Consider the following 10182-nt stretch of genomic DNA (forward strand, 5'->3'; position numbering starts at 1 on the left):
AGTCTTTTAAAAGACCCCAGTGAGTTCGCCTCCGCCACCACCGACGGCAGCCGATTCCACTCACTCACCACCCTCTGAGTGAAAAACTTACCCCTGACATCTCCTCTGTACCTGCTCCCCAGCACCTTAAACCTGTGTCCTCTCGTAGCGACCATTTCAGCCCTGGGAAATAGCCTCCGAGAATCCACCCTATCTATACCTCTCAACATCTTATAAACCTCTATCAGGTCGCCTCTCAACCTTCGTCCCTCCAGGGAGAAGAGTCCCAGCTCCCTCAACCTAAGGCATGCCTCCCAATCCAGGCAACATCCTTGTAAATCTCCTCTGCACCCTCTGCAGAGTTGTTCACAACCTGTGTGGACGAAAGCGAAGTCTGCATGTTGGATGAGTGGACTGGTCAGATCACCATGACCTCCAATCCTCCTTCCACAGCCATCTTCCTCTGAACCAGGTATGAGTCCAACCAGCGGAGAGTTTGCCTCCTGATTCCAGTTGATTCCAGTTTCGCCACGGCTTCTTGATGTCACACTCAGTTGAATGCTGCCTTGATGTGAAGGGCTGTCACTCTCACCTCTGGAGTTCAGCTCTTTTGTCCGTGTTTGAACCAAGGCTGTAATGAGGTCGGGAGCTGAGTGACCCTGGGCAGACCCAAAGTGGGCGTCACTGAGCAGGTGATGATTGAGAGTAGACTGATGGGGTGGTAATTAGCCAGGTTGGATTTGTCCTGTTTCTTGTGTACAGGACATTCCCGGGCAATTCTCCACAATGCCAGGTAGATGCCAGTGTTGTAACTGGAAGAGCTTGGCCAGGTGAAACATAGATCAGTATTATTCAGTGGTATTGTCAGGACTCATTGCCTTCGCGGTATCCAGTGCCTTCAGCTGTTTCTTGAGATCACATGGAGTGAATCGAATTAGCTGAAGATTGACAGCTGAGATGCTGGGGACCACTGGAGGAGGCTGAGATGGATCACCACTTGAACTTCTGTCTGAAGATTGGTGCAAATACTTCAGTGCTGGACTCCTCCATCATTAAGGATGGGGGTATTTGTGGAGCCTGCTCCTTCAGTGAGTTGTTTAGTTGTCCACCACCATTCACGGCTGGATATGACAGGACTGCAGGGCTTCGATCTGATCCTTTGGTTGTGGAATTGATTATTATCGATTACTTGCTGCTTATGCTGTTTGACACACAAATAGACCTGTGTTGTTACTTCACCAGGTACCACCTCATTTTTAGATATGCCTGGTGCTGCTCCTGGCATGACCTCCTGCACTCTCCGTTGCATCAGGGTTGATCCCTTGGCTTGATGGTAATGGTAGAATGGGGGATATTCTGGGCCATGAGGTTGCAGATTGTGCTGGAGTACAATTCTGCTGCTGCTGATTGATGTGATGGACATGCTGATGGACAGTGCCTTATAGTTGCTAGATATGTTGAAGTTTTTCCCGTTTAGCACTGTGATAGTGCCACACATGTTGGAGGGTGGTCAATGTGAAGACTGGTCTTTATCTCCACAAGAGCTGTGTAGCAGTCACTCTTACTGTCATGGACAAATGTGCCTGCAATAAGCAGGTTGGAGAGGATGAGGTCAAGTATTTTTTTCCCTCTTGTTGGTTCCCTCAGCACCAGCAGCAGTCCCAGTCTAGCAGCGATGTCCTATACGACCCGACCAGCTTGGTCTGTGGTGGTTTTACTGAGTAAGAAGTCTGACAACACCAGGTTAAAGTCCAACCGATTTATTTGATAGTAAACTCACAAGTTTTCGGGGTTTCCCTCTTCGTCAGGCGAATGGAGAGTTCTGGCCTCAGACAGAGCATATAAAGCACAGATAGTTTACAGGTTACTGATTAGAATGTGAATCTTTACACCTAACCTGCTATTCAAGTCTGAAAGTGGCTTAAAGTCTTTAAGACTTGACCCCGAAAGCTTGTGAGTTTACTATTAAATAGACCGGTTGGACTTCAACCTGGTGTTGTCAGACTTCTTACTGCGTTTACTCCAGTCCAACGCCGGCATCTCCACATCATGGTTTTACCGAGCTACTCTTGGTGATGAACGTTGATGTCCCCCAGCAGAGTACATTCCGTGCCCCTTTGCCACCCTCAGTGCTTCCTCCAAGTGGTGTTCAACACGGCGGGGTACCGCTTGTTCAGCCAGTTTAACAGGTTTGTCTTTGCCATCCTGTTTCCTTGCCCTCCCTCTACCCCACCCGCCCCTGTGCCACTATACCGCCCCTGCTCTCTACTTTCCTTTCATTACCTTGTGCAAGTCGGTATTGTTGGTGTGAATGTGGGTGAGTGTGTCAGAAACTATTCAGTAACAGTTCAAACTGGAGCTCAGTCTATTCTGTTACTCTGTGAAGCCATGATGTTTGGTGGTGGGAACTGTTAGCCTTGGGGGATACCACCACCATTTCCTCTCTATTGTCCTATTTGGAATCCTGGTTGCAGATTAAACCTCCCTTCCCCCGGATCTCTGCCGTAAAAGCTCGCTGAGAGAACTTATCAAGACATGGACCGCACAGAAACCAGCAACAAAATAATAATTCACGTGATGTTAACGTTTAGCATTGAAAAGCGCTGCAGGCACTCACAAATGTAATTGTTGTTTCTATTGGGTGGTGGATTTCCTATCTCAGATTGGTTATTGCTGTCTGGAGCTGTGCACTGATTACATGTTCACTCCTTCAGGGGAGGTGCAGAGACGAAATTGAATTTTTGTTTAGTTAACTTTTTACCTAGAATAGGGAAGTTGTATCTCACATCTTGTTGCAGCAGTCGTCTAAACACATTGTAAAGTTACTTTTTGTGATCCTGAATTTTGACAGTTCAAGTCAGCTGTGTAACGCTTTCATGGGTAGGAGTCTCCGAACTCATCCCCCCACTCCCGCTGCCAGCGAGAACACAGAATTTGGCGTTCCAGCCAAAACTGCAATCACTGTAGGGGCCCTGGAGAATTCCAGCCTGGGCGAGGTCGGAGGTTTTTGGCACTTAACATCTGACCACAAGGTGGTTCAAACTTACGAGGTTGCGAAATGTTTAGTAAGTTATATTACTCTGCATGTATCCCTGTGTAAATATTTGCAATGCAATTTATTTTCATCTTGCTTATCTTGTAATGGAACCAAAATATGTAACAGTGCAGTTAGACAGCATTGGTAAATCTCACCAGGGATTAACCTTGTGAATATAAATGAGGCTCAAGAGATTAGTCTAAGATCATTAATAAAGTTGTTTCTTTCCAGACATGTATCCTTTATTCTTGCATTTTGAAAATTGAGTTTTTCTCTTGCATTTAACACTTACCGCTTGCATTCAACCACACCCTTTTTTAAAAAAAAGTTCATAAATGGAGGAATAAGCTTGAAATTATTTTATTGAAACAATTTTCATTCCTTGAAACTCAGATGCAGCATCTAACTCTGACCGTGTGAGTTGTTGCTTTTACTGTTTGTAAGAACGTAAGAACTAGGAGCAAGAGTAGGCCATCTGGTCAATAAGATCACGGCTGATTTTTGCGTGGACACAGCTCCACTTAACCGCCCGCACGCCATAACCCTTAATTCCTCTACTGTTCAAAAATTTATCTATCGTTGCCTTAAAAACATTCAATGAGGTATCTGAAAGGTTGCAATGGACATTGTCTTTATTAACTGGATGTGCTATACTTCCATAGGGATAACCCCTTTATGTGGTTTGCTTAATGTAGCACAGCGTGGCTGTGCCCATTTTAAATGTGTCCACGTTTGTGTCTCTTTGGGGGGGTTTTGACCAAGGTATAGCGGACAGGCAGCTGTGGGGTATGGTACCAAGTAATGTTATTTTTAATCTTACACATAACTGGAAAAATCAGATTCTAGACCAAGCATCCTATTGGATGAGGAGTTTGTAGAATATAGAATATTTTTGATACAGATTCTTACAGTTGCACATTTTGTAACCAACAAAGGAGCAGATTATATTAGACATAGAAACATAGAAGGTAGGAGCAGGAGGAGGCCATTTGGCCCTTCGAGTCTGCTCCATCATTCATCACGATCATGGCTGATTGTCCAACTCAATAGCCTAATCCTCTTTCTCCCCATAACCTTTGATCCCATTCGCACCAAGTGCTAAATCCAGCATTCAATGTTTTGGCATCAACTACTTCGTGTGGTAATGAATTCCACAGGCTCACCACTCTTTGGGTGAAGAAATTATTTGATTTGAATTTGATTTGATTTGATTTATTATTGTCACATGTATTAACATACAGTGAAAAGTATTGTTTCTTGCGCAGTATACAGTTCACAGAGAAGGAAATGAGAGAATGCAGAATATAGCATTACATTCACAGCTAGGATGTAGAGAAAGATCAACTTAATGCAAGGTAGGTCCATTCAAGCAGGGAAGAAGCTGTTCTTGAGTCGGTCGGTATGTGACCTCAGGTTTTTGTATCTTTTTCCCGATAGAAGAAGGTGGAAGAGAGAATGTCGGGGGTGGGTGGGGTCCTTAATTATGCTGGCTCTTTGCCGAGGCAGTGGGAAGTGTAAACAGAGTCAGTGGATGGGAGGCTGGTCTGTGTGATGGATTGGGCTACATTCAGGACCTTTGGTAGTTTCTTGCGGTCTTGGGCAGAGCAGGAGCCCAGACCAAGCTGTGACACAACCAGAAAGAATGCTCTCTATGGGGCATCTGTAAATGTTGGTGAGAGTTGTAGCTGACATGCTGAATTTCCTTAGTCTTCTGAGAAAATAGAGGCATTGGTGGGGCTTTCTTAACTATAGTGTCGGCATGGGGGGGACCAGGACAGGTTGTTGGTGAATCTGGACATCTAAAACCTTGAAGCTCTCGACCCTTTCTACTTCATCTCCGTTGACGTAGACAGTCTCCTCATCTCCGTCCTAAATGGTCTACCCTGAATCCTCAGACTGTGACCCTGGTTCTGGACTCCCCCACCATCAGGGACATCCTCCCTGCATCGACCCTGTCTAATCCTGTTAGAATTTTATAAATCTCGATGAGATCTCCCCCCCTCATTTGTTTGAACTCCAGCGAAAACAATCCTAACCTAGTCAATCTCTCCTCATACATCAGCCCCACCACCCCCGGAATCAGCCTGGTAAACCTTCGCTGCACTCCCTCGAGAGCAAAAACATCCTTCCTCTGAAAAAGAGACCAAAACTGCACACAATACTCCAAGTGTGGCCTCACCAAGACCCTGTACAACTGCAACATCACATCCCTGCTCCTTGGGATGTGTAATGTGATAGGAATAATTAATTACCTCAGAGTATTATGGGCAGAATGCTGGCACAGTGGTTAGCACTGCTGCCGCACAGCGCTAGGGACCCAGATTCGATTCCTGGCTTGGGTCACTGTTTGTGTGGAATTTGCATATTCTCCTCATGTCTGCATGCGTTTCCTCCGGGTGCTCTGGTTTCCTCCCTCAGTAACAAAGATATGTAGATTAACAGGGTATTAACAGGGTAAATTTATGGGGATAGGGCCTGGACAAGATGCTCTTTTGGAGAGTTGGCGAAGACTTGATGGGCCAAATGGCCGCCTTCTGCACTGTAGGAATTTTACCATTCTATCAGTAAGGACACCCCTCACTGGTGGCGACCACAATATGACTAAATTTTACATCCCGTTTGAAAGGGAGAAGAATAGGTCTAAGAGTAACATTTTAAACTTAAATAAGGACAGCAATGTGGACATGAAATCTGAGCTAGTAAGTGAACTGGGACATTAGCATTGGAGATAGATCAATAGAAAAATATTGAGAAACATTTAAAGAGATATTTCAGAATGTTCAGGATAAGTATATTCCTATTGTAAATAAAAATTCTAAAGGGAGGACCCACCACCCATGCTTGACTACACAAGGAAGGCAGTAAACATAGGGAAAAAGCATATACCTGTCTTCTGAAGTTTAACCCATTCTGATCCTGCTGGCTTTCCTTTTTTCTAATGTTGTGTCTCCCTGATTCTGTCATTGCCAGTCACGCTCTGGTTTCTGGTGACTGGCGGCATTTTGCTTCCTGTCCAGATTACTGAGTTAGATCGCGTAGCTGAGTTAGATCGCGTTGGTAGGTGTTGTACGCAAAGGAATGGCAATGCTTGTCTTCATCTGCTAGGGCATTGATTTTAAAAATTGGCAAATCATGTTGCAGCTTTGTAGAACCTCAGTGAGGCCGCACTTGGAATGTAGTGTTCAATTCTGGTCGCCACACTACCAGAAGGATGTGGAGGCTTTGGAGAGGGTACAGAAAAGATTTACCAGGATGTTGCCAGGTATGGAGGGCATTCGCTATGAGGAGAGGTTGGAGAAACTTGGTTTGTTCTCACTGGAACGACGGAGGTTTGGGGGGGAGACCTGATAGAAGTCTACAAGATTATGAGAGGCATGGACAGAGTGGATAGTCAGAAGCTTTTTCCCCAGGGTGGAAGAGTCAATTAATAGGGGGCACGGGTTTAAGATGCGAGGGGTAAGGTTTAAAGGAGATGTATGAGGCAAATACTTTACACAGAGGGTGCTGGGTGCCTGGAACTCGCTCCCGGGGGAGGTAGTGGAAACAGATACGATATTGAGTTTTAAGGGCCATCCAGAAAAATATATGAATAGGATGGGAATAGAGGGATATGGTCCCCGGAAGGGTAGGGGGTTTTAGTTCAGATGGGCAGCATGTTCGGTGCAGACTTGGAGGACAGAAGGGCCTGTTCTGGTGCTGTAATTTTCTTTGTTCTTTGTACATTTTCCAACACTAATACCAGCAGTGAGTGTTTCTCTTGTCCCTCCCTGATCCCCATTGCTGATTCTGCATTCTTTATTTCTGCTGTTTCTTTGCCATTTTTAGAAAAAAATAGCTTTCTCTTGTACAAAGACAGTGCTGCAGAATACAGTGCTGATTTTAACCTGCTGGGGCTTCAGTAAAATGATATTGATCTGAAAGGGTTCTACCCTACTCCTCTTACTGATGACAATGGCCTCCTTTCCTGTGCTGCAATTTTCTTTGTTCTTTCCACTTGATGATGTTAGATACGTGACTCAGTGATGGTGAAAGGATGATGGTGTGTTTGTAAGTCAAGCTGATGGGTGTTGCATAACATTACTGCTTTTATTCTCCATGGTAGATATTGCAATGTGTTGAACTGTTGAACTAATCTTGGTGAGTTGTTGCACTGGATCTTGGAATGCTTATGTGGAATGTACCACCTGGAAATGTGGCAGAGATGGTTCAATCCGGGCGTTCAACAAAACATCTCATGGTTATTTGAAAAGAAACATTGTGCAAGGATACTTGGAAGGGCAGGAAACTGGCACATAATTCATCATGCTCAAGAGGCAGTGCAGACACAGTGGGCTGAATGGCCTCCTTCTGCTCTGTAACAACTGTGAGATCCCAGTCCTGTCAATGTGAACGGTGATTTGCGTTGTTAGCTAGCCACGGCACTGCAAAGCTCGTGTGTGGGGTCACCATCAGCGGGATCAGATGATCTTGCTGGCAAGAAAGCACCGAAAATTCTTCTGTCTCTGAAAGTGCGTAGTACTCATAACAAATTAAATGAATTGATGGAGCTCTTTGAAGTAAATAGATATGGTCCAATTGTCATGAAAGATACCTATCTGTAGGACGAGAAGAATGGGCTTTGAATATTGAAGGGTATTTGATATTCAAGAAGAGTAAGAAGCCAGGGAAAGGGGGAAGGGTAGCAGGTTAATTAAGGATGGCATTGGTGCAATAGTTAAAGATGGTTCCGGTTCAGGAGATCAGGATGTACACAGACACTCTCTCACAGACACTCTCTCACAGACACTCTCTCGCAGACACTCTCTCACAGACACTCTCTCACAGACACTCTCACACAGACACTCTCTCACAGACACTCTCACACAGACACTCTCTCACAGACACTCTCTCACACACACTCTCTCACAGACACTCTCTCACAGACACTCTCTCACAGACACTCTCACACAGACACTCTCTCACAGACACTCTCACACAGACACTCTCACAGACACACACACAGACACTCTCTCACAGACACTCTCTCACAGACACTCTCTCACAGACACTCTCTCACAGACACTCTCACACAGACAATCTCTCGCAGACACTCTCTCACACTCTCTCACAGACACTCTCACACAGACACTCTCTCGCAGACACTCTCACACAGACACTCTCACACAGACACTCTCACACAGACACTCTCTCACAGACACTCTCACACAGACACTCTCTCACAGACACTCTCACACAGACACTCTCACACAGACACTCTCACACAGACACTCTCTCACAGACACTCTCACACAGACACTCTCTCACAGACACTCTCACAGACACTCTCTCACAGACACTCTCACACAGACACTCTCTCACAGACACTCTCACACAGACACTCTCACACAGACACTCTCACACAGACACTCTCACACAGACACTCTCTCACAGACACTCTCACACAGACACTCTCACACAGACACTCTCTCGCAGACACTCTCACACACTCACACAGACACTCTCTCGCAGACACTCTCTCACAGACACTCTCACACAGACACTCATAAGAACATAAGAACATAAGAAATAGGAGCAGGAGTAGGCCATCTAGCCCTTCGAGCCTGCCCCGCCATTCAATAAGATCATGGCTGATCTGTCGTGGCTCAGTTCCACTTTCCCGCCCTCTCCCCATAACCCTTAATCCCCTCTCTTATCAAGAACCCATCAACCTGCTTCTTAAAAATATTTAGCGAGGCAGCCTCCACCACTTCAACGGGCAGAGAATTCCAGAGATTCACCACCCTTTGAGTGAAGAAGTTCCTCCTCAACTCCGTTCTAAACCGCCTCCCCTTTAACTTGAGGCTGTGCCCCCTAGTCCTACTGTCTTTTTTGAGCGGGAAGAGTCTCTCCACCTCTATCCTATCCATCCCATTCATCATCTTATACGTCTCAATGAGATCTCCCCTCATTCTTCTAAACTCTAACGAGTACAAGCCTAGTTTATTCAGCCTCTCCTCATAGCTCAATCCCCTCAACTCCGGTATCAGCCTAGTAAACCTCCTCTGCACTCCCTCCAGGGCCAAAATATCCTTGCGCAGGTGCGGCGCCCAAAACTGCACACAGTACTCCAGCTGCGGCCTCACCAATGCCCTATACAGCTGCAGCAAGACCTCCCTACTTTTATATTCAATCCCCCTCGCTATGAAGGCCAGCATCCCATTCGCCTTCCTGACCACCTGCTGCACCTGCAAGCTGGGTTTTTGCGACTCATGCACAAGGACCCCGAGGTCCCTCTGCACCGTCACCTGCTGCAGTTTTTCGCCACGTAAGTAATAGTCCTTCCTACCATTCTTCCTACCAAAGTGGACCACCTCACACTTGCCAACATTAAATTCCATTTGCCATTTCCTGGCCCATTCGCCCAGCCTATCTAGATCCTTCTGCAGACTCTCCACACCCTCCGCACAATATGCCTTTCCCCCAATCTTGGTGTCATCAGCAAATTTCGACACCCTGCACTCGGTTCCCTCCTCCAGATCATCTATATAAATGGTAAAAAGCTGAGGCCCCAGCACCGACCCCTGGGGCACCCCACTAGTCACCAACCGCCAATCCGAATAGCACCCATTGACCCCCACTCTCTGCCTCCTATTTGACAACCAATCCTCTATCCACGCTAACACCCTACCCCCAACTCCATGTCCCCTGACCTTCTGCAATAACCTCTTGTGAGGTACCTTGTCAAACGCCTTCTGAAAATCCAGAAAGACCACATCCACCGGCTCTCCTCTATCCACCGCCCTAGACACATCCTCATAGAACTCCAGTAAATTTGTCAGACACGACTTCCCTTTAATGAAACCGTGCTGCGTCTGCTCTATCAAGCAATTCCCCTCAAGATGCCTCGCAATTTCCTCCTTAATGACGGATTCCAACATTTTACCTACCACAGACGTTAAACTAACCGGCCTATAATTCCCCGCCTTTTGCCTGGCACCCTTCTTAAACAACGGCGTAACATTAGCCGTTTTCCAATCTTCCGGCACTTCCCCGGAATCCAGCGACGTCTGGAAAATAACCACCAAGGCATCCACTATAACCTCCGCCATTTCTTTCAGAACCCTCAGATGCATTCCATCCGGTCCTGGGGACTTGTCCACAATCAGCCCCTCCAGTCTGTCGAGCAC

Source organism: Carcharhinus amblyrhynchos, chromosome 4, assembly GCF_965287045.1.
Source record: "Carcharhinus amblyrhynchos chromosome 4, sCarAmb.v2.hapA, whole genome shotgun sequence".
Taxonomy (NCBI): domain Eukaryota; kingdom Metazoa; phylum Chordata; class Chondrichthyes; order Carcharhiniformes; family Carcharhinidae; genus Carcharhinus; species Carcharhinus amblyrhynchos.